The sequence below is a fragment of the Triticum aestivum genome, chromosome 3D, assembly GCF_018294505.1.
Source record: "Triticum aestivum cultivar Chinese Spring chromosome 3D, IWGSC CS RefSeq v2.1, whole genome shotgun sequence".
In the NCBI taxonomy this organism is placed as follows: domain Eukaryota; kingdom Viridiplantae; phylum Streptophyta; class Magnoliopsida; order Poales; family Poaceae; genus Triticum; species Triticum aestivum.
Window position 1 is genome coordinate 492,485,126 of NC_057802.1, and position 25,263 is coordinate 492,510,388.

A 25,263-nucleotide genomic window follows, 5' to 3' on the forward strand; every position below is an offset into this window, starting at 1 on the left:
TTCTACATCTTGTTATCTTGCACTTATTACTACTATTATTGTTATATGTCATGCTTGGTAGTAGTAGCAGTGTGTTCTTCCGGATGCATGTTTACGATCTGTTATCTAGTGCTGTAGCTATTCATGTTACTTTGTATCCAGTTGGGTATATGCTTACTTGGTAGTATTCTGGATGAGTTCTTGCATGGTTTTTATTTATGATGCTAGTGGTCATGGCATGCTCATGTGTAATGTTATGCTCGTCATTTTGCCATGCTCATTTGGTTAATGTTTTATTATGGTTATGCTCGATGATTATGTTGCACTTCCCTGCTTATGTTGATATCATGCTCATGCATTGTAATTACATCATGTTATTTTATCATGACTCAGCATATTTGCATTCAAGTTTAACCAGATTAAATTGAACTTGAACAACTGTTGGCTGAGTCATTGTGCCACCATATCGAGCTGACCAGTGCAACCACACTTGCCTTTATGGGAGGGTCCTAACTGGGTCTATTGTCGTGCCTCTCGCCGGTGCCTCCCACGAGGGAAGGTTATGGGTGCGCGCTACCCTGATCAGGTAGCTGGACATAAGCCTTGTTTGCCCATAGTTGTTGTAGCCGGCTTGTCCCCATTTGGGACCGTTTTTGTTTTGCCACGATCGTGGCCGTTTTGCCACGACGGCGGCCGTTGGTGCCTTTGGTAGGCATGGGGCCACCCAGGACTTGGCCCAGTGGCGAGTGAGTCGGAGTGGCCGGGAGAGTGTCATGGCAGTAGGACGGTTTTGTCGGAACGCCGTTGGTTCACCCGAATGGGAGCGTGAGGCCATGGGTTCTGTGGTGTGGGTACATTATGCTACCTCTGCAGAGTGTATACTAAATCTATCGATAGCCGCGTCCGTGGATAAGGGCCCAGTTCGTAGTTGGTCACACTATGGGTCAACAGTAATAATAATAATGATGAGATAAGTTGGTTATGTGATCTGTGAATGATCACCGCTTGATTACGCGTTGATCCTAGAGTGGTTCCGTTTGTGATCCGTGAATGATCACCGTCGTATCGAGGATACCGGGTTGTTGGATATTCGTGATGTTGTGCGAGAATCGTGGGTAAAGATCAAGCTCCTTGTGGTCATTTAATGATTACTAGGGTGTTGTTTATACCAAGCTTGATTTGATCCTGAGATGATCGTGTAATGTCCGAGGTGGTAAGTGATGCATGTGATGGTTACGAGGTAACCCGAGCAGAATAAGTGGTGCATATAGTGTCATCATGTTGCATGCTAGTATCGTCAGATTTATATGTTCATGCCATGTTCGTATTGTTCTAGTTGTATCATGTTGTTCATGCCATGCTCATATTGTTCTAGCTGTATCATGTTTCATGTTGTTCATGCCATGTTATCCTGATGATCTCATGATAATTCCTGCTTAACCTATAATTGCCACGCTGTTGTTTGTCTTGAATGCTTCTGGTTATTGTGAGCTTGCAAGTACATTCAATGTACTGACCTGGCATGTCATGCCAGTTTGCAGGTCATGTCGGATTTGATTGCTTGTTTGCCGTGGATTCCTTGTTTGCGAGCTAGGATAAGCGTTCCAGCCAGAGTTCCTGCAGAATGGAGTTCATCACCGTCGTCGTTGTTCCGCTGCTAGAGTTATTCCGCTGCATCGTGTTGTTCTGCTGCTTGCATAGAGCAACCGTGGCAGGCATAGTTTCACCGTGCCGATGTAATTCCGTGTAACCATATAACTTGTAATAAAGAGATGATTTGTTCTATGCTAGGCAGTGCCGTATTCCAGAAGACTTCTCCTCGATCTTTGGGCTGGAATACGGGGCGTTCCGGTATCTCTGAGCCAGGGTGCCACAGGCTTGGTATCATAGCCAGTCAGGTTGTAGGATGCCCTAGTCAGCGCAAGCGGTAGAAACCGGTAGAAATCAGTAGTTTAAAGTCTGGCTTGTTTATTGCATTTCGTTGCTGCATTTGTTTGTTGCATAGCATGCATATAGTCATAGTAGTAGTTGCTAAAGGTTTATCTGGTGAGTGTAGCTGGCATCGGTTCGGATCCACTACAACTCAGCCTATGCATTTCTCTAGTTTTCTTTTCTTGCTCGTTCTTTGATGTTTGGTGTCATTTCTGTCCCAGCAGAGTGATGCCAAGTGATCCCGGCACCGTTTGCAAAAATGGTGCTCAGGAATCGCGCTGATGTCTTTCTTTCAGCCCCACCTATCGTTTCGGTGATGGACATGCTTCTATCCCGAATTGCTCTTTCATTTTGTCGTGTTGGCAACCCTTAATGATCTTAGTTATCAAGAAAGGGTAATGTCAGCAGCCTCAGTTTTTTCCCGCTATCCTATTTCTTGGACGAGTACGGATCTTTTCCGTCCACTTGATAATAATGTGGTTGCGACCTTCGTGTCCCACTACATGATTACCGAGTGCGTCCTCGCCTCCGAACTAGTCCAGGTTGCTACCTGTCTAAGCTAGCACTTGGTGTAGCGCTGTTTACACCAATTCTTCCACACATTTATTCGTCCTCGTGCACACCGTCACAGCATGCTAGATCGTAGAACTGGAGATCCCGTGAGATTTGTGTGCTTAAGTAGGCATACATATTGTGTGACTAGCAGTAATTTGTGACATTGATTGTGTGAGAATTGATTGTTGTTGCGTGCTTTTGTTTAGTTGAGTTTTCTTTTGCTTCTTTCTTTTTGGGCCCCGGTGTTACATTATTTCCCCCCTATAAAGAGTTGCTCATCAACCGACACCGGACCCGAAGAATCAGCAAGGAGTTCAAATATTTGGAAACTCAGCTAAACAGAATGGAATTCTGAGCCGACTGCAGTGAAATGGGGAATATCTGATTTTGAGGCTGATAATCAATTTTGCATTAGTGTGCACTCCTCACAACAATACTGATAACTCATGTCTACATCAGTACAAAATCCTCCCAATAGTAATGATCAAGTCAGCAGCAAGACAAGTTAGGTACAAGATCAACGGTATATTTCCAGTCAAAGGTATGGATCATATACAAAATTTTGGCTCAGCAATGCATGATGCTTGAAATATGTTATCATCCGAAATAAAGTCAGAATGTGATATGCTCAAGGAAGACATGCAAACAAATTTTCTCATGCAAATAATCAGCCACATAATATTATGGGAGTGTGTGTAGATTTCAGTCTGCATATTAGTATGAAGCTTTGCATGTAAGAAACTCAGTCTTCTTCCACAAGTTATCGGAAGAAATTTATGATGCAAGGCTCCTGAAATTTCCTCAGCATGATATATGAACAATTTCCGGTCCAAGATACCCGGTCTTTCTCAGCAAGATACCTCGGTAAAAGTTTCTGACAGACGGAAATGAATTTTTCTCAACAAGCAACCCGGGGAGAAGCTTCTCAAGTACGGAACTCAGGCTTCTCCAGCACAATAATCAGACCAAGCTTCGTGTGTAAGCTATAGAGCCTTCTTCTGCATGATACCCAGACAAAAGATTTGAGCAGAAGTTAACAAGTCTTCCTCAAGAAGCTACTCGGATGGCTTCTCTCGTAAGCCATTCAGTCTGCGTCAGTATCATACTAATACACCGTCCTCAGAGGTTATATGATGAGTTTCCAATGTATGGCAGTACCGCTCAAGAATCAGACTCGCAACATTTTTGTCGGAAGCACAAATCAGTCAGGGCATGTGTCCTCTTCAAGAATCAAGTGTTTGGTCGCATATGGTTCTTATATATGGTGAGCATGCATCCCCAGTCATATTAGTCACTCATACGAGATGCGGCAAGAATCCAGCAGATATACCTAAGGGAAGTAAGGATCCCACAACCTTACGAGTCAGGCAAAGGAAAATAAGGAGAGATACATCTCATGAATTACAGGACCGACAAGATATGGGGATGACATCACAAAATCAACAGTCTTGACAATGGTTATCAAGGTCATTATTCCCGCAACTGACAAGGAGATGATCTAAAACCTTGTCACCTTCTTGTACAATTGGCCTCAACAATGAGCTCCGTACAGCTACAAACCCCGGTATATGTCATATCTGTGTGGACCCAGGTCAGAAAATAGGCACAAGGAATAATGTCAAAAATATTGCACTAATCACATCCATGGTCATATGAAGAATCAAGGACAGATGTGGCCAAGTTATTTCAGTAAGGTATCTTAACAAAGAAAATCATGACCGTTAAAGGGTGAGACTGACAACAAAGGTATGATGATTTTTGCACGACCATCAGGGTCCGAATACCCAAATCAGTTGGAGGCCGTAATTCCATATGGATCCACAAAGGCATACTCTCAGCGGCCAACTCTGTTTTACAAGGATTTCATACCCCTCTGTCCCGCTTGGAATGGTTAGTGTGGAAATGGGTATACCAACAAAATGAGAAAGTTAAAAGCCGAACAATCAGCTAAGACCCGGTATACTTACCGATGGAATCAAGTACACGGTCAGTCTATCAGGAAAAGCAATTGTCCGTCAGCCCCTTGTCAGGTCAGTCTCAAGATGTAAATATTTGAGGTATGACACGGCTATAACTCCATACACCGTTATATTGCTCACAACAAAAGGCAGTCGAATCTTTGGTACATATCTCATGGTCGAGCCAAAGGGATAAATAAAAATAAATCAGTACCACCTATGGGCAGTCAGATCCCGTTAGAAGATGGCCATGATTAATTCTCAGCATTTATTGAAACCACAAGGCCTGCATTTATTTGAAGCAACCCCATGACAGAAGTAAAAAGGTTTTCCCGACAAAAGGAAAATTAATGCTCAGATTCCTTGGATATCACCGCAGATATGAGAGAATCAATGTCAGCAAGAGGAATTGTTATAGGAGCAAAGACCCATCAGGATTTGGGGAAAGGTGAAGCAAGCCACCCGAGAGAAAGGTAAGTTGATCATCTGAAATTCTTGGGGGAACAATAACTAAAGGAAAAAAGGATACCCGAGCTGGAAATGGTGTCCTCAAGTCATACTTGTTCCCTGGGCAACCAAATCTTGAGGACGAGATTTCTTTAAGGGGGTAAGAGTTGTAACAGCCTGGTTTTTGGCCCTTTTATTTTTCTTTTGATTTATTTGGTTTTTTCTCTGTTTTTCTTTTTGGGGTGGTTCTGTGACCCTGCCACCTGGGAAATCATCCTCATTCCCGCTCCCAAGTGGCTCATCATTCTCAAAACCTTGCCAAAATCATGTCACTTCAATCCTTGACCAAACCCTCAAATCTTTTTCTAGGGAATATTCCTTCTTCTATTAAAGGAATAACCCTATCTGCCCTAGGTTCTGAAGCAACCTATATTTCTGTCCATCCAAAAATTCCCAAATAATTCTCATAATTTCTTGGGGTCATATATTGCTCAAATATGCCCAAAATTTCCTGTCCTGGCCAAACAATAATTCCCCAATGATTATTCTTCATTTTTGTCCAGTGTGGCTTTCTGTAAAGGAAATGCCACCTATCCTTTCTTGATTGCTCCCAAACCTTTTGGGAATTTTCTTAGGTCCAAATCATTGACTCATGCCAAAATTCAACTTTATTTGCCTAGCCAATCTTCCTCAGCAATTTTTCAAACTTTCTGTCAGACAGAAGGCATTGTGAAGGAAGTACTAGCTAGGGTTATCCAAATGAGTTGAAATTTTGCACACTCCTTCATGTGCTCATATGAGCACACCCCTCCAAGTTTCAGCTCCATCCTATCATCTATGTGAGCACATCATCAAATCTTTGATTCTGCTAATATTTTCAGGTTGTGAAGCAAGTATAATTTTTATTGATTCATTAATTGTGAGAAATTACCAGATTGTGCTCCTACCCTAATAACATCTCTCCACCAAATTTGGAACCATTTCACTTAGCAAATATTCCTCTAGAATTTTTGCAAGTTTCTGGACAGAAAGAATATCTGTGAAGGAAGTACCATTTTGGTGAATCCAATTGGTATGAAATTTTTACAGCATCTTACTATGTCCAAATCCTTAGGCCTTGCCAAATTTCAGATCAAGTTGATACTCCATGTGAGTGAACCATCATGATCTTGATTCTGGACCATTTTGGTCAATTGCAAAGCAACCATGTTGTTTTGTGGTCCATTTCTCCTTAAACTCTCCAGGATTATAGTCCTTCCTAAGCTAATCACCCCAGACAAACTCTTTGGCTCCAGTCAAGTTCCTGTTGATCACCAGTGTACATTCAAGTTTACTGCAGTAAACTTCCGACGATGATTACCATTTAACCAGAGTGTTTTTCATCGATCTACCACCGCAGTTGAAACCTCCCTTGGAAGAACTTACCACTAGACAACACGTTTCAGCTCATTGCCCCCGCTACATGCCAGTGAGCGCGGTGACCGCATTAATGGCATAACAGTGCGCGCGCTCTGTGCGGTGCGGCCGCGCCCATGCGTCGTTTGTGCTCGACCCCCTCCCCCTCTCGTCGTCTTCGCGCTCGTGAGTATGTCCAACAGCGTCACCGCGTCGTCGCTGTCCTCCTGGAGCCATCTCCCCCTTCGTAAGCCCCTCCGTCAGCGCTCGTCGCTGCGCGCCCATGGGAAACCCGTAGCCGACCGGCTATGTTCGCGCCGCGGCGTCTTCCTACTCTTGTCCCCAAGCTCTGCTCGTCTCCGTGACCTCTGCGGCTCGTCCGTTGCCTCTCTCGTCACCTTCCCGCGCCCTCCCGTGATTGCTGGCCGTCACCAGAGCGTTGGCCGGATCCCCGCGGCGACACCCGAGCTCGGCCTCCCTCGCCCGGCTATAAATAGCCATCCCCGGCCTCGTCCGAGCTCACCACCAGCCTCACACCACCCCCAGCAACCTCCCTGGCCTCTCCCATGAGCTCGAGAAGCTCTCCTCGCCTCTGTTGTCCACCATGGCTGTCGCCATCCTCTACCTAAATTAGCTCGAACCGAGCCATCCCTCTCCTCTTCTACACCACCAGGCGACTCCCCTCTGCCCCGCGAGTCTCCCCCACCCCTCAGTTCATCGGCGGAGGCCCTGTGGATGCGCCTCCATAGAATGTCCGCCGCCGGCTGTGCTCTCTGTTGCCTCCAGCCGCGGCCGCCCTAGCTCCCCCCATCGCCCGTTTCGTCTCTGAATGGAAGCGGCGTGTGACAGTGTCCTGGACTAGGGGGTACTCATCACATCGTCTCCCGATCAGTTGGATTGGGACGATGACCCCCATGGCCGTATACTCATGGGCCAGTTCGGACAGCTACCGCATACAAGGAAGATTCCACAAGACTTGGTGATCAAGACAAAGACTCCTCCCCACCGGCGTATTTGGCTAGGACTCTTGTTATCCTAGGCCTCTGGTGCATTATATAAACCGAGGCCAGGCTAGTCGATAGAGATATAAACAATCATAATCATATGCTAGCTTCTAGGGTTTAGCCTCTACGATCTCGTGGTAGAGCAACTCTTGTAATACTCATATCATCAAGATCAATCAACCAGGAAGTAGGGTATTACCTCCATCGAGAGGGCCCGAACCTGGGTAAACATTGTGTCCCCCGCCTCCTGTTACCATCCGCCTTAGACGCACAGTTCGGGACCCCCTACCCGAGATCCGCTGGTTTTGACACCGACATTGGTGCTTTCATTGAGAGTTCCGCTGTGTGATTGGCAAAAGGATCAATGGCTCGACTGCAGATCAACTGCGACATCGGCTTCTTCGTCACCGGCTCGGCTGGTGACCTTGGCTGGACTGAGGACTGCGCCCTACCTCCGATCGTCATGTTCGGATGAGGGCCTTCATCAACATCAGCTCCGATCTCTATTAAGATCATGGAGGAATCATCTAGGGAGCCCGGGGGCTCAACGTCAACATTGCCCTCGGGCTACCGTGCTGTTTTTCTGGACATCAAACTTGTATCTGCCGCCACCGCCTCCTCAAGTGTCGTTTTAACGATTGCTTCGGTGGAATTGTGCAGAATTGAGTCTACAACAACCCTGGAAAATTTCGTCGAGTTTCGATGGAGGAATCTCTGACAATCCGCGATATACCGGAGCCCTGTCAAATCTGGACGGGAATATGGACGAGTTTAGGGCGTGGTGTCCAGCTTCTAGCTCGGATGTCCTTTGGAAGATCCAACCGTTGATCGGCTGCGGAATTCCAATTTCTACCACCCCTCAAAATTTCAGCTCGATCCGACCGTCCAAACTTCGGGAACCTTCCGATTAGTGCATCACTTTTCGGATTTGTTTTCTGCGTGAAAACGAATCCGACCCGAGTTCGTCTTTTTTATGAACGGGATTTCGGACATCCTTTTTGAAGGAAGTTTTGTATGGGGTATTGTGTTTTGTTCCCGAACACATCCCACTAACTTTAAAATCTTTTGAACATGATCTTCACCATCATGCCGGTGTCAAACCAGTCTGGCAATATTGCTCCACGGCTGCCGACCTGCGCCAGACACGTCGTCACTTTGTTGAGATGAGCTCAACTTCTTCGGATCATCATCTCGGCGAGCCGAACAGGAGTTCGGCATCGCGAAGGATAAATCATCACCAACGTCGCTACCCCATGGATTACACGGAGCGGGCACGCCCGCATCGCCGTGCGATCACTTCATCAACCCGGCATTGACCATGTCACGAGTCACGACCTGCATCGACAGGGCCGCACTGTTGCTTTTTCAAGCCGATGTCCATCACGCCGACCTACTTCGACTCATCGGCTGACATCGAGGCTTCAACACCTCGGCTGGACCGGGGGCTTCGCCATCTCTTCATCAACCTACTCCGGAGACTTCGGCGTCACCAGTAAACCGACTTCGTCATGTTAGCTGGACCGGGGGCTTTGCCTCGGCGAGCCAACCTTTACCAGCATCACCATGCCGTCGCTTCACCGCCCATTAGGCAATGAGAATGCAGATCGAGTCCCAATTTTGGGAGTCACTTTTCTTTGGATTGCTACAACAAATAAACCAGGTGCTATTAATCCTAGTATTTTTTTGCTTGTTTGGGTTTATTTTTACCAAGGAATTATTACTCTGGTTTGTCCATCATTTATACACAGGTCTATCAAATGATGGCCGCATTAACATCGGTCGCGTGGTGGTTCGGTCAGTTTCCGTACATAGTCCGGCGAACGCCCCATCCGGAACTCGGACCGACCTGTGAATTCAGGCTTTGCCACGCCTTTACCGCATCACGCCGACGCCCTGCATCGACATTGACTTCGGCGCCAGGCCATATTTCTTTTATTACCCACTTTGCATAAATTATTTATTATGCAACATTTTTTTTTAATTTATGATTATTATTATTATCTCCGGTTTGCACTATTTTTTGTGCACATGTAAATGATTCGGGTCGGGCAGTATTGTCACCTCGGCGTACTGATATACCATGTCACCTCGGCTGGACGGGGGGCTTCGTCAACACCTCATTAACCCACGCCGGGGACTTCGGCGGCCTGCATTGGTCGCGCTATGTCACCACTTTGGAGTGCCGAGCTCTTTGCTCCGCCACCTCGGGACCGGCTTGGGGGATGGAATCTTGTCCCGCATCAAGCTCGGACCGCGTGATCAATGCCGAACACATTAACCAGCTAAGTCGCTTTCATGCACAAAGTTTTATAATTTTTAACTTGTGTTCGGTTCGACCAAGCATTATACTTTTTGACAAAAAGTTGTTTGTGAAAAAATTCCTTGTCATAACTTTGTTTGTGACACACAAATTCAAATACCCAGTTCATTTGGGGGCTTCCTTCATGAAGCCTTTCCTCTTGCATATGATTATACTTGTACGGCTTCGTTCCTTGTTCGTGTATTACGCCACAATATGCACCATATTGACTTAAGCGATTTGCAAGCTGGGTTGCCTCGCTCATGTGTTTACCCCTACGTTCCCGATTGTTCGGCTAGGGAGTAAAGGGAGCACCTCTGCGATTGTCACGATCGGGTCATCCGAGCTCGGACCTCAGACTTGGTGAAGCCGAAAGCTAGCGCTCTTATTATTTTCAATTATGGTCGGCACACAACGGAACTCATGAGTACAAAAAATCTATTACACAAGTCTCATAGTATTAATGAGCAACCGAAGAAAGGTATCGGTGGGGGTACTATTTTCTTCGAAGATGCTTCTTACACTTCGTTAGTAATATAGCATAAGTTCCCTGAGCGCGCTTTTTCTGTTACAGTCTTATGGCCTGATTGCCTGGTTATCAGAAACACCGTCGATATTCTCGACAGGTGGAGTACATAACACTTTTCGGTCCTTGACCGAAGAGGGAGAAGCCGACGGTCGGTTAAGACGCGTTTAAAGTTCGAGTGAACAAAGATATGATATTAGTACTTCGGTACATACAATCATTATACATAAAATTCTTTTACCCAAGTCACTTGGGGGCTCTTAAATTTATATGAGCCGTTTTATAATAACTGTTCTTCTTCTTAGTCGTTGCAAAGTTTATTATTATTATTTATCACTCCTTTTTTCGACACGAGTGTGTGGTCACTAGCCGGGGAGCCTAACTTCTCTCTCAAAGCCGCTAGAGTTTAGTTTGCTAAACTGGCCTAAGGAGAAGTACTCCGCCTTCGGGATAGGAGGTTGAAGCCGTAGGCTGGCCCGCTTGAGGTCTTGAGATAAGATGTGTCATGATAAAGCACGACAGAAGCACCTTTTTTTTCTAAGACAAATTTTCGATTTGGCACCGAACACTTGATCTAGTTCGGGCATCCAGTTTTTACTGAAGTTTTCGGTTTTCCAAGCCTATGGCACTTTTAAGCTATTTGTGTGTTTCCAGCATTAGTCTCATAGTGCGGCGCCGTACACCTTTAGGGATTCGGCAAAACATTCTTGGACATTGATGTATATGCATTGGTTTCGAATTGTGTCTTTGGTCAATAGTTGGGTTGCCCGGCTCCTATGCTTGCCTCCTACGTTCTGCTTTATTTGGCTAGGTGCGCAGCGGGAGAACCACTGTGATTGTGCTTCCAGCTAGCATGGTTAAGCGCCTCAGTGGAGAAAGCCGAAAACTGACTGTCATAATAAGTGTAAACTGGTCAGCGATCTGATGACTGTGTTAAATGACGGGACGTTCATAATATTGGCCGAAGTGTTTACGGCTTGACCTCGACTATCGCCGAACACTAACCGGAGGCTAGTAACTGGCCTTCCAACTTTAAGCTCCTATGACTAAGTGAAAGTTATAAAGCCCGCATATCTGATTGCCTCATTTCTGCTAACACAACCGCCTCCGGGCACCGAGACGTTGGCTAAGGGTTGTTTTGTTAGTGCAGAAACACCCTGCGTAGTACCTACCAAGGGGTAGAAGCCGACGATGGGCCACTTTCAACTGATAAACAGTCGCAATGGAGTCAAAATAATGATGTAAAGTACTTGGACACATAGAATCATTACACATAATCTGTGATTTTACTCTAGATATCGATCCTTAATTCGGCCACCCGTGCCCACATTAAGGCACGGGGGCTACTGGGCTTCGTGCTCATTATTTATAAATATTAAAGGGGCACATCGATCCCCTGATTTGGTGTTGCCACCCGACCAGTGTCTCGGGGGCTACTGCATTGCCTATTCAATGCAAAGAATTCAAAGTGCTCAGTGTTCGGCTTGACCGAACTATGCGCATACGCGTCTTCGGACAATAATAGGTACCATATGGACCTATCCGGCATCAAGCTAGTATATTGCAGCGACTTCTCATGACCCTCTCTCAGGGGCCCATTCACCGATCACTATTATCTCTAATATATTACACTACGTTTTTATTCCTATGTATGCTGCCGAGCTAGGAGTTGATCCTCAGGCCGATTTCACGACCTGAGTCTCCGAAGCTACTAGGATCAGCGGTTTCATATTTCAGGTGTATCTTAGATTTTAGACCGACACACACCTTGAGGGCTACTGGATATACATATACTGGCTATATATCTCGGCAGAGAATAAATTGCACCAATAAAAAATATTCACAAAAAATCAGCCCGCTGTCGGGTGGTGCACCACCTCGGAAGCAGTGCGGCATAAAGCTCGGGCGCTAGTGGCTGGCTCCATAGAGGGCATTTCCGGCATTGAGCTCGGCTAAACTCCTTCAACTTTTTAGAACCAAGGTGATCTATGACACCTCGGATACAGTCCGGCGTTGGAGCTCGGACATAGTCCGGCGTTGGAGCTTGGATACAGTCCGGCGTTGGGGCTTGACGCAAGAGGAGACTGCCGCCCGGGAACAAGTTCAAACCCGAGGCGTGGCATAAAAATAACAAGGCATTGATAAAGGCCGGAAACTTAAAGGGGCTCCTTAGATACCCGACGTGTAAACTCGTCGGATGCACTTCGGCGATCCTCAAGATCAAAGATGAGAAGATTTGTTGAACCAGTTTTCAAGACCGACAACCAAAGATGAAGAACAGTTCAGAAGAATCGAGGAGCGACCCCAACTTGAAGACCGGTTCAGGGGGCTACTGACGGTGTCCTGGACTAGGGGGTACTCATCACGTCGTCTCCCGATCAGTTGGATTGGGCCGAGGACCCCCATGGCCGTATAATCACGGGCCAGTTCGGACAGCTACCGCATACAAGGAAGATTCCACAAAACTTGGTGATCAAGACAAAGACTCCTCCCCACCGGCGTATTCGGCTAGGACTCTTGTTATCCTAGGCCTCTGGTGCATTATATAAACCGAGGCCAGGCTAGTCGATAGAGATATAAACAATCATAATCATAGGCTAGCTTCTAGGGTTTAGCCTCTACGATCTCATGGTAGATCAACTCTTGTAATACTCATATCATCAAGATCAATCAAGCAGGAAGTAGGGTATTACCTGCATCGAGAGGCCCGAACCTGGGTAAACATTGTGTCCCCCGCCTCCTGTTACCATCCGCCTTAGACGCATAGTTCGGGACCCCCTACCCGAGATCCGCCGGTTTTGACACCGACATCGTGGCCTCCCGAGCCCACCGGTGGCTTCGCCCTTGCCGTAGACGGCCGGAGCCGGCCGGCCCGTCGCCGGTGCCGCGCCCACCCCTGCCTCCTTTGTCCCGTGTGGGAGAAGGGCGAGGAAGAAGAAGACAGGGGCCAGGCAGGCCCTCTTCTCCATGCGGCCCCACGCGTCAGTGGCTCGGTAAGCCGGGCCCGCCTTTGCCACGCTGGATAAGAGGAGGCGTAATCCCCTGGATTACGTCTTCGCTTAACGAAAGCATATTCCTGGGCTGGAATACCGGGCGTTCCAGTTTCTCTGAGCCGGGTGCCACATACGGATGGATGAAGAGGCCAGGAGAGCGATGGCTAAATATAAGAGGCTGACTACAAAGGACAACGATTCGTAGCTGAGCCAAGTTTATGGTAAATTACACAGACATTATGACCAAAAAAATGAAAGAACTAGTGCACCGATGTTATAGAAATAACAATTCTTCACATTTTTTAATAAAACATATTCATTGATTGTAGAGAGTAACAAAACAATCCTACGGTGAGAACAACATAGCATGAAACTGTTCCTCCTACGAACAATCATGATCCATAGTTTGTACATAAAGCTGTAAAATTAGAGCAATCCATTACAATTCAACAACTCAAGTTGTTGCTGGCACTTGATCAGCCGCATACAAACCAATGCTAGTATATTATGTGGTTATAAATAGAATTACTTCTGCATTTTAGCGCTGACCAACAGAATATTAGAATGTCAAATTGTCAATAGCTAGAATCTGTCGCAACTACATCCACAGAGAATTGAAAGTATAGAAATAAAATGACCAAATTGTGCAAGGATGCTCCACGGTTACCAGCATGCTGATATGATGTAATGCTTTTGAGATGTGTTCACTCTATGTAAATGGACATTCTACCAAAAACTATCTAACTGCAAGCAGCCAAGCAGCAAGCCATATTAATGTGGAATGCAAAGTTCAAATGTCAGAAGCAGTGCATGATAGAACTTCTGAATAATATCGGCATTGATGATCCCAAGAGCCTCCTCAGGACCTATGAGAAGGTTCACGATCATCCCCTCGTAACCAACAAGGTTAAGTACTTCCTGAAGAAACTTCTCAGGGATCTTCTGCACCTCCTGAACCTCTTCTCGAGTAAGGGCCAGCTGACAAGCTACAAATTTAATCAATGACCACAATAAGTGCACAACAAACAAGATACTCAATCATAATTTTGTGTGTGTGAGAGAGAGGGACAGTGTAATGCATCGATTAAATTCCGCACCTGCTGGTCGACTTCATCTTGGAGGAAGAGCGAGTTGCGGATGCTGTCGAGGAGCACCTCGACGGTCTGTGGTATGTATGCCTTGACAGTGTCATAGCTCTACACCATCTGCTACCTGGACGCGGAAGCGCCAACATTACCCTCCTGGCCTCCACCTCCTAGTGCGCCGTGTCCTTCAACACCAACTTCTCCAGCAGGTGCATCACGCCGACGGAATCCGGCGACTCCAGGGACTCTGACAAACAACCACACGGAGCGTCAGTGGAGAGCGACGACATAGCAGCAAAAGACGCTATGAACTCGCTTCCTGTCGTTAGCTCCTGTACACCAAACCCGGCACAACTGTCGTCGATCTGCTCTGCGTCGCCTCACACCGCCTTCTACTACTCCCAGTCGAAACGACCCCGGGCATCTTGAGTGGTGCTCCGGGCCTGCATCGGCGCATGGCGGTAGCCGCTGCCTCTGTTTGTGTCACGTGCAACATCCTTGTATGTACTCTGAACACCAATTTGTAAGTAGGTACATCCATAAGATAGCATTTTCCATAGATAAGGCCTGAGGCAATAATCAGGTCTCCAGGAATAAAAAGACCAGTTAGATGTTTCATGGGAAAATCATAGGGAATTTCAAATGTATCAAAGAAGCCAACAATGACATGTAAGTCCCACCCATCAGAAATGAACTCAACCTGGAAAAGAATATATTTGAATTATTTTGCACTTATAATGCATCAAATGTAAGTAGATTGAGCATTAAATCACTCAATTCAAGATGTCCGAGCCCCTGAAGGAAATATGCCCTAGAGGCAATAATAAAGTTGTTATTTATATTTCCCTATATCATGATAAATGTTTATTATTCATGCTAGAATTGTGTTAACCGGAAACTTGATACATGTGTGAATACATAAACAAAACAAAGTGTCCCTAGTATGCCTCTACTTGACTAGCTCGTTAATCAAAGATGATTAAGTTTCCTAACCATAGACATGTGTTGTCATTTGATGAATGTGATCACATCATTAGGAGAATGATGTGATGCACAAGACCCATCCTTTAGCTGAGCATAATGATTGTTAAGTTTTATTGCTATTGCTTTCTTCATGACTTATACATATTCCTCTGACTATGAGATTATGCAACTCCCGAATACCGGAGGAACACCTTGTGTACTATCAAACGTCACAATGTAACTAGGTGATTATAAAGATGCTCTACAGGTGTCTCCGAAGGTGTTTGTTGGGTTGGCATAGATCAAGATTAGGATTTGTCACTCCGAGTATCGGAGAGGTATCTCTGGGCCCTCTCGGTAGTGCACATCACTATAAGCCTTGCAAGCAATGTGACTAATGAGTTAGTTGCGGGATGATGCACTATGAAACGAGTAAACAGACTTGCCGGTAACGAGATTGAACTAGGTATGATGATACCGATGATCAAATCTCAGGCAAATAACATACCGATGACAAAGGGAGTAACGTATGTTGTCACTGTGGTTTGACTGATAAAGATCTTCGTAGAATAATGTAGGAACCAATATGAGCATCCAGGTTCCGCTGTTGGTTATTGATCGGAGATGTGTCTCGGCCATGTCTACATAGTTCTCGAACCTGTAGGGTCCGCACGCTTAACGTTCGATGACGATTTGTATTATGAGGTATGGGTTTTGGTGACCGAAGATTGTTCGGAGTCCCGGATGAGATCACAGACATGACGAGGAGTCTCGAAGTGGTCGAGAGGTAAATATTGATATAATGGCCGAAGGTATTCGGACGCCGGAATGGTTTTGGGATGTTTCGGATATTTATCGGAGAACCAAGGGGTTATCGGAACCCCCCGAGGAAGTAATGGGCCTTCATGGGCCATAGGGGAGAGGGGAGGCAGCCCACAAGGGGTGGCCGCGCCCCCTCCCATAGGGACTCCGAATTGGACTAGGGGAGGGGGCGCGCCCCCCTTTCCTTCTCCTCTTCCCTCTCCCTTCCCTCTTTCCCCCTCCATGAGAAAGAATAAAAGGGGGGCGAATCCTACTAGTACTGGAGTCCTAGTATGACTCCCCCTCTTGGCGTGCCCCTAGGGCCGGCCTCCTCCCTCTCCCTCCTTTATATACGTGGGCAGGGCACCCCTTGGAGACACACCAATTGTTCCAAGCCATGTGCGGTGTCTCTCTCCACAGTTTACTCCTCCAGTCATAGCGTCGTAGTTCTTAGGCGAAGCCCTGCGCGGATAGCATCACAATCACCGTCATCACGCCGTCGTGCTGACAAAACTCTCCCTTGACCCTCTGCTGGATCAAGAGTTCGAGGGACGTCATCGAGCTGAAGGTGTGCTGAACTCGGAGGTGTCGTACGTTCGGTACTGATACGTTTCCAACGTATCTATAATTTTTGATTGTTCCATGCTATTATATTATCAATCTTGGATGTTTTATAATCATTTTATAGTCATTTTATATCATTTTTTGGTACTAACTATTGACATAGTGCCAAGTGCTAGTTGCTGTTTTCTGCATATTTTTTACATCACAGGAAATCAATACCAAACGGAGTCCAAATGCAACGAAAATTTATGGAGATTTTTTGGGACCAGAAGACACCTAATGGGCCAAGGCTGCGCCTGGGGGGTGCTCCGAGGAGAGCACAACCCACCAGGGCGCGCCAGGAGGCCCAAGCGCGCCCTGGTGGGTTGTGCCCACCTCGGGTGCCCCCTGGACCACCTCTTTGCTCTATAAATACCCCAATATTCCAGAAACCCTAGGGGAGTCGACGAAAATCAATTCCATCCACTACAGAGTCCAGAACCACATGATCCAATCTAGACACCATCTCGGATGGGGTTCACCACCTCCATTGGTGCCTCTTCGATCATGTCTGAGTAGTTCTTTGTAGACCTTCGGGTCTGTAGTTAGTAGCTAGATGGCTTCCTCTCTCTCGTTGAATTCTCAATACAATGGTCTCTTGGAGATCCATATGATGTAACTCTTTTTGTGGTGTGTTTGTTGGGATCGGATGAACTTTGAGTTTATGATCAGATCTATGTTTTTATATCCATGAAAGTATTTGAGTTTCTTTGATCTCTTTTATGCATGATTGCTTATAGCCTCGTATTTCTTCTCCGATATTTGGGTTTTGTTTGGCCAACTTGATCTATTTATCTTGCAATGGGAAGAGGTGCTTTGTAGTGGGTTCAATCTTACAGTGCTTGATCCCAGTGACAGAAGGGGAACCGACATGTATGTATCGATGCTACTAAGGATAAAACGATGGGGTCTATCTCTACATAGATAGATCTTGTCTACATCATGTCATCGTTCTTATTGCATTACTCCGTTTCTCCATGAACTTAATACACTAGATGCTTGCTGGATAACGGTCGATGTGTGGAGTAATAGTAGTAGATGCAGGCAGGAGTCGGTCTACTAATCTTGGACGTGATGCCTATATAATGATCATTGCCTGGATATCGTCATGAGTATTTGAAGTTCTATCAATTGCCCAACAGTAATTTGTTTACCCACCATTTGCTATTTTTTTCAAGAGAAGCCACTAGTGAAACCTACGGCCCCCGGGTCTCTTTCCCATATTATTTGCCTTTGCGATCTATTTTCCTTTGCTTTTATTTTCATATCTATTAAACCAAGAATACAAAAATACCTTCCCGCGTTTTATTCTCATTTATTTTATTTGGTGTTCGATCTATCAATTTACGACAATTTTATTCACGTCCGTTTGCCCATCTTGGGGCGCTGCTACCCGAAAGGGATTGACAACCCCTTTTACACGTCGGGTTGTGAGAAGTTGTTATTTGTGTGCAGGTGCTGTTTACGTTGTGTTGCTTGGTTCTCCTACTGGTTCGATAACCTTAGTTTCATATCTGAGGGAAATACCTATCGCCGCTGTGCTGTATCATCCCTTCCTCTTTGGGGAAATACTGACGTAGCTTCAAGCCGCACCAAAAGGAATTTCTGGCACCGTTGCCGGGGAGGATCTTCAACATATACCAGGTTCCTAATCACAAATCTCATCTCCTCGCAATTTACATTATTTGCCATTTGCTTCTCCCCCACTTCACAAAAAATTGTCGTTTTATTCGCCCCTCTTTTTCGTTCGCCATTTTCTCGTCAGATCTATTTGTGTTTTCGCTTCCTAGTCTTAGTGGCTAGCGTTCCTACTCCTCCTTTGCCACCAGGTTTTGAAGTTCTTTACTTCAAACAAAAGCAAGGAGAAAATTTGGAAGATGCTTGTATAGGCTTAGGGAATCTTATCGTATTTGCAATTTAAAGGGGGACGCTAAGATCTTGCTTCGTAATTTTTACATAGGATTGGCTTTGCATCATAGACAACTCCTAGATTTTGCCGCTAAAGGGAATTTTATTGAGCTTGATGCTAATGCTGCCTATGAAATTTTAGAAGAAATTTTGGGAGTTACACCTCAAAAGAAGGGGTTTTCTTTCACACGTGAGGCAGTTCAAATGTTGGACAAACTTGGTGATTTGCATAAACATATGGTTGAAATACAAAAATATAATGAGCCCCTCAAACACCTAAATGGTAGTATCAATCGCATGAATACCTTGATTATTTTTTGTAATAAACGATTGGATATTTTGGATCTAAAGATGGTTTCTTTTCCGGAGAATTTAGGGAAGCGTAAAGAGCCTTTCGGGTTTGAGAAAACCCTTAAAAAAGTTGCCAAAACTACGGAAGAAAAAACTTAGATCCTTTCTTTATGCCTAGCTAAGGGCGTAAAACTATAGCGCTTGTTGGGAGGCAACCCAATGAATAAAATTTATTTTTGCTTTTTTGCTTTCTGTTCTTGAGTGTTTGCACAATTATGCTACTGTTATGATTGTGTTTGTTGTGTTTTAATTAGTGTTTGTGCCAAGTAAATCCTTTAGGATCTTCTTGGGTGATAGTTGTTTGATCTTGCTGAAAAACAGAAACTTTTGCTCTGACGAAAACAATTCTCATTTTTACCAGAGCGTGCTAAAATGCCAAATCTTTTTGCAGTAGTTTAATATACAAATTAATCAGGTCGTCCTAATTTTTCAGAATTGTTGGAGTTTCATAAGTATTCGAAATAGTCAGATTGCTACAGACTGTTCTGTTTTGACAGATTCTGTTTTCTTTGCGTTGTGTGCTTGTTTTGATGGCTCTATGGTTTTCTTTGATGAGTTTTTGCCATATAAAAGTTGGAATACAGTAGATATAATGCAAAAACAAAATATGAATTGGTTTGGTACAGTACTTATAGTAGTGATTTGCTTTCTTTTACTAACGGATCTCACGAAGGTTTTGTTGAGTTTTGTGTGATTGAAGTTTTCAAGTTTTGAGTTATCTTACGATGGATGAAGGAATAAGGAGTAAGAAGAGCCTAAGCTTGGGGATGCCCCGACATCCAAAGCTATTATCCAAAAGAGAGCAAGCAACTAAGCTTGGGGATGCCCCGAGTGGCATCCCCTCTTTCTTCTAACGACCATCAGTATTTTACTCGAAGCTATATTTTTATCCGTCACATACTATGTGTTTTGCTTTGAGCGTCTTGTATGATATGACTCTTTGCTTGTTTTATTTTGTGTTTTAAGTCTTGATTCCTTGCAGGACACACCTATTTGAGAGAGCCAAAATTATGTCATGACTTGTTAGAATTGCTCTTTATGCTTCACTTAAATTTTTATGAGCTATGGACTTGCTCTAGTGCCTCACTTATATCTTTTTGAGCATGGTATGATTTAGTATTTTTGAAGAAATGCTCTCTTGCTTCACTTAGATTTATTTGAGAGTTAGTAAAATTTTCAAGAAATTCTCTCTTGCTTCACTTCAATTAATTTGAGAGAAAGAAAAATTATGCTCATGATCTTCACTTATATTTGTTTGAGCTTATCAAAAGAAACACATGAAAATTAGTTCCAAAGTGATAGATATTCAAGAAGTATATAATAAAAACTTTCATGAAGATCATTGGACAAAATAAACTTGGTTCTTAGTAATAGTTTTGAGATATGATGATGTGATATGTGAGCCATGTAGATGAGTAATTATGCTTTAGTACAAATATTGGTGTTAAGGTTTGTGATTCCCTATGAAAGCACGAAAGTCAATAATTATGCAATGAAATTATATCCTACTTGTGGTGCATTATCCGGTGTTAATTATGCTTAATCCTTTAAACCAGTTTTGCCACATGAGTCCACTATATCTACCTATATGCGGTATTCTTTTGCCATTCTAAGCAAATTTGTATGTGCCATCTCTAATTTTCAATATAAACTTCTCTTTTGTGTGTTCGTTTCGCTCGCGGAGCGGTGAGGGGTGGCTAATATTTTCCATGCTAGATGTGTTGTTCTCACGATGAGTGTTTATTCACTTGTCATTGCACGAGAGTAAGGTAGAGGTATTAGGGATGCCCAGTCCCAAAATGAAAAATGAATTTACTTTATGTTGTCAAATAATAAATTCCTTGGAAAGTGTTGGTATGGAAGGCAACCGTGGATACAGCTAGCCATGGAAAGTGAAAGTATGGTTGAAAAAGGAATAAACTTTATTTTCTGTTTGGGAACCGCCTATGATATATCTAGCATGGAAAGTGTTGGGAACTCTAAGTCGTTTTCGTTGGTGGGAAGGACACACCTCCAAAAAAAATTTATCTCTCAATTTTTCTCTTTAAGCTCTGGCACCTTTACAAATCCCTACTTCCCTCTAAGAAGGGCCTTTCTTTTACTTTATGCAATTTTTATTTTTGAATTTGAGTCTCCATCTTCTCTTATAAAAGCACCAACTAGGAGGTAATATGATCGTACTTGAGTATTGGGTCTAGCTAATATGTGAGTGTGTTTCATGAATGGATCAATGACTGAGCATAATGGGCTAGGGATAACTTATTTTAGCGTTGATATTTTGAAAGACATGGTCGCTTGTTGATATGCTTGAGTATTTAAGTTATCATGTCAAAACTAGACTATTGCTTTGAACAACATAAAAGTCCAAATGTCCATGCTACAAAGAAAAGAAATATGATATGACATGTTAGGCAGCATTCCACATCAAAAATTCTGTTTTTATCACTTACCTACTCGAGGACGAGTAGGAGTTAAGCTTGGGGATGCTGATACGTCTCCAACGTATCTATAATTTTTGATTGTTCCATGTTGTTATATTATCAATCTTGGATGTTTTGTAATCATTTTATAGTCATTTTATATCATTCTTTGGTACTAACCTATTGACATAATGCCAAGTGCCAGTTGTTGTTTTCTCCATGTTTTTTACATTGCAGGAAATCAATACCAAACGGAGTCCAAATGCAATGAAACTTTACGGAGATTTTTTTGGACCAGAAGACACCTAATGGGCCAAGGCTATGCCTAGGGGTGCTCCAAGGAGAGCACAACCCACCAGGGCCAGGAGGTGCCAAAGCAGGGGTGCCCCCTCTCCTGGCGCGCCCTGGTGGGTTGTGCCCACCAGGGGTGCCCCCGGACCGCCTCTTTGCTCTAGAAATACTCCAATATTCCAGAAACCCTAGGGGAGTCGATGAAAATCATTCCAGCCACCGCAGAGTCCAGAACCATCAGATCCAATCTAGACACCATCTCGGATGGGGTTGACCACCTCCATTGGTGCCTCTCCGATGATGCGTGAGTAGTTCTTTGTAGACCTTAGGGTCCGTAGTTAGTAGCTAGATGGCTTCCTAACTCTCGCTGAATTCTCAATACAATTGTCTCTTGGAGATCCATATGATGTAACTCTTTTGCGGTGTGTTTGTTGGGATCGGATGAACTTTGAGTTTATGATCAGATCTATCTTTTTATATCCATGAAAGTATTTGAGTTTCTTTGATCTCTTTAATGCATGATTGCTTATAGCCTCGTATTTCTTCTCCGATATTTGGGTTTTGTTTGGCCAACTTGATCTATTTATCTTGCAATGGGAAGAGGTGCTTTGTAGTGGGTTCGAACTTACGGTGCTTGATCCCAGTGACAGAAGGGGAACCGACACGTATGTATCGTTGCTACTAAGGATAAAATGACGGGGTCTATCTCTACATAGATAGATCTTGTCTACATCATGTCATCATTCTTATTGCATTACTCTGTTTCTCTATGAACTTAATACACTAGATGCATGCTGTATAGCGGTCGATGTGTGGAGTAGTAGTAGTAGATGCAGGCAGGAGTCGGTCTACTAATCTTGGACGTGATGCCTATATAATGATCATTGCCTGGATATCGTCATGAGTATTTGAAGTTCTATAAATTGCCCAACATTAATTTGTTTACCCACCGTTTGCTATTTTTTATCGAGAGAAGCCACTAGTGAAACCTACGGCCCTCGGGTCTCTTTCTCATATTATTTGCCTGTGCGATCTATTTTCCTTTTCTTTTATTTTCAGATCTATTAAACCAAAAATACAAAAATACCTTGCTGCGTTTTATTCTCATTTATTTTATTTGGCGCTCGATCTATAAATTTACTACAATTTTATTCACGTCCGTTTGCCCATCTTGGGGCACTGCTACCCGAAAGGGATTGACAACCCCTTTTACATGTCGGGTTGCGAGAAGTTGTTATTTGTGTGCAGGTGTTGTTTACGTTGTGTTGCTTGGTTCTCCTACTAGTTCGATAATCTTGGTTTCATATCCGAGGGAAATACCTACCGCCACTGTGTTGTATCATCCCTTCCTCTTTGGGGAAATACCGACGTAGCGTCAAGCCGCATCAGGTACTAGATCGGTTGGATCGTGAAGACGTTCGACTACATCAACCGCGTTAACCTAACGCTTTCTTTTTCGTTCTATGAGGGTACGTGGACACACTCTCCCCCTCTCGTTGCTATGCATCTCCTAGATAGATCCTGCATGATCGTAGGAATTTTTTTGAAATTGCATGCTACGTTACCCAACAGTGGCATCCGAGCCAGGTCTATGCGTAGATGATATGCACGAGTAGAGCACAAAGAGTTCTGGGTGATAATAGTCATACTGCTTACCACCAACGTCTTATTTTGATTAGGCGGTGTTGTTGGATGAAGCGGCCCGGACCAACCTTACATGACCACGTTCATGAGACCGGTTCCACCGACAGACATGCAACTTGTTTTGCATAAAGGTGGCTAGCGGGTTTCTGTTTCTCCAACTTTAGTTGAATCGAATTTGACTACACCCAGTCCTTGTTGAAGGTTAAAACATCACACTTGATGAAAAAATGTTGTGGTTTTGATGCATAGGTAAGAACGGTTCTTGCTAGAAGCCCGTAGCAGCCACGTAAAACTTGCAACAACAAAGTAGAGGACGTCTTACTTGTTTTTGCAGGGCATGTGGTGATGTGATATGGTCAAGACATGATGTGATATACGTTATTGTATGAGATGATCATGTTTTGTAAAAGTTATCGGCAACGGGTAGGAGCCTTATGGTTGTCACTTCATTGTATGAAATGCAATCGCCATGTAATTGCTTTACTTTATCACTATGCGGTAATGATAGTCGTAGAAGCAATAGTTGGTGAGACGAGAACGATGCTACCATGGAGATCAAGGTGTCAAGCCGGTGATGATGGAGATCATGACGGTGCTTTGGAGATGGAGATCAAAGGCACAAGATGATGATGGCCATATCATGTCACATATTTTGATTGCATGTGATGTTTATATTTTTATGCATCTTATTTTGCTTAGTACGGCGGTAGCATTATAAGATGATCCCTCACTAAATTTCAAGGTATAAGTGTTCTCCCTGAGTATACACCATTGCGTCAGTTCGTCGTGCCGAGACACCACGTCATGATCGGGTGTGATAAGCTCTACGTTAACGTACAACGGGTGCAAGACAGTTTTGCACGTGCAGAATACTCGGGTTAAACTTGACGAGCCTAGCATATGCAGATACGGCCTCGGAACACTGAGACCGAATGGTCGAACGTGAATCATATAGTAGATGTGATCAACATAGAGATGTTCACCATTGAAAACTACTCCATCTCACGTGATGATCGGACATGGTTTAGTTGATATGGATCACGTTATCATTTAGATGACCAGAGGGATGTCTATCTAAGTGGGAGTTCTTAAGTAATATGATTAATTTAACTTAAATTTAGCATGAACTTAGTCCTGATAGTTTTTTGCATATCTATGTTGTTGTAGATCAATGGCCCGTGCTACCGTTCCCTTGAATTTTAATGCGTTCCTAGAGAAAGCTAAGTTGAAAGATGATGGTAGCAACTACACGGACTGGGTCCGTAACTTGAGGATTATCCTCATTGTTGCACAGAAGAATTACGTCCTTGAAGCACCGCTAGGTGCAAGGCCTGCAGGAGGAGCAACTCCGGACGTTATGAACGTCTGGCAAGCTAAAGGTGATGACTACTCGATAGTTCAGTGTGCCATGCTTTACGGCTTAGAATCAGGACTTCAAAGACGTTTTGAACGTCATGGAGCATATGAGATGTTCCAGGAGTTGAAGTTAATATTTCAAGCAAATGCACGAGTTGAGAGATATGAAGTCTCCAACAAGTTCTATAGCTGCAAGATGGAGGAGAATAGTTCTGTCAGTGAACACATACTCAGAATGTCTGGGTACCATAACCACCTGACTCAGCTGGGAGTTAATCTTCCTGATGATAGTGTCATTGACAGAGTTCTTCAATCACGGCCACCAAGATATAAAGGCTTCATGATGAACTAGAATATGCAAGGGATGAACAAAACGATTCCCAAGCTCTTCGCAATGCTAAAGGTTGTGGAGGTAGAAATCAAGAAGGAGCTTCAAGTGTTGATTGTTAACAAGACCACTAGTTTCAAGAAAAAGGGCAAAGGGAAGAAGGGGAACTTCAAGAAGAATAGCAAGCAAGTTGCTGCTCAAGGGAAGAAGCCCAAGTCTGGACCTAAGACTAAAACCAAGTGCTTCTACTGCAAAGGGACTGGTCACTGGAAGCGGAACTGCCCCAAGTATTTGGCGGATAAGAAGGATGGCAAAGTGAAAGGTATATTTGATATACATGTTATTGATGTGTACCTTACTAATGCTTGTAGTAGTGCCTGGGTATTTGATACTGGTTCTTTTGCTCATATTTGCAACTCGAAACG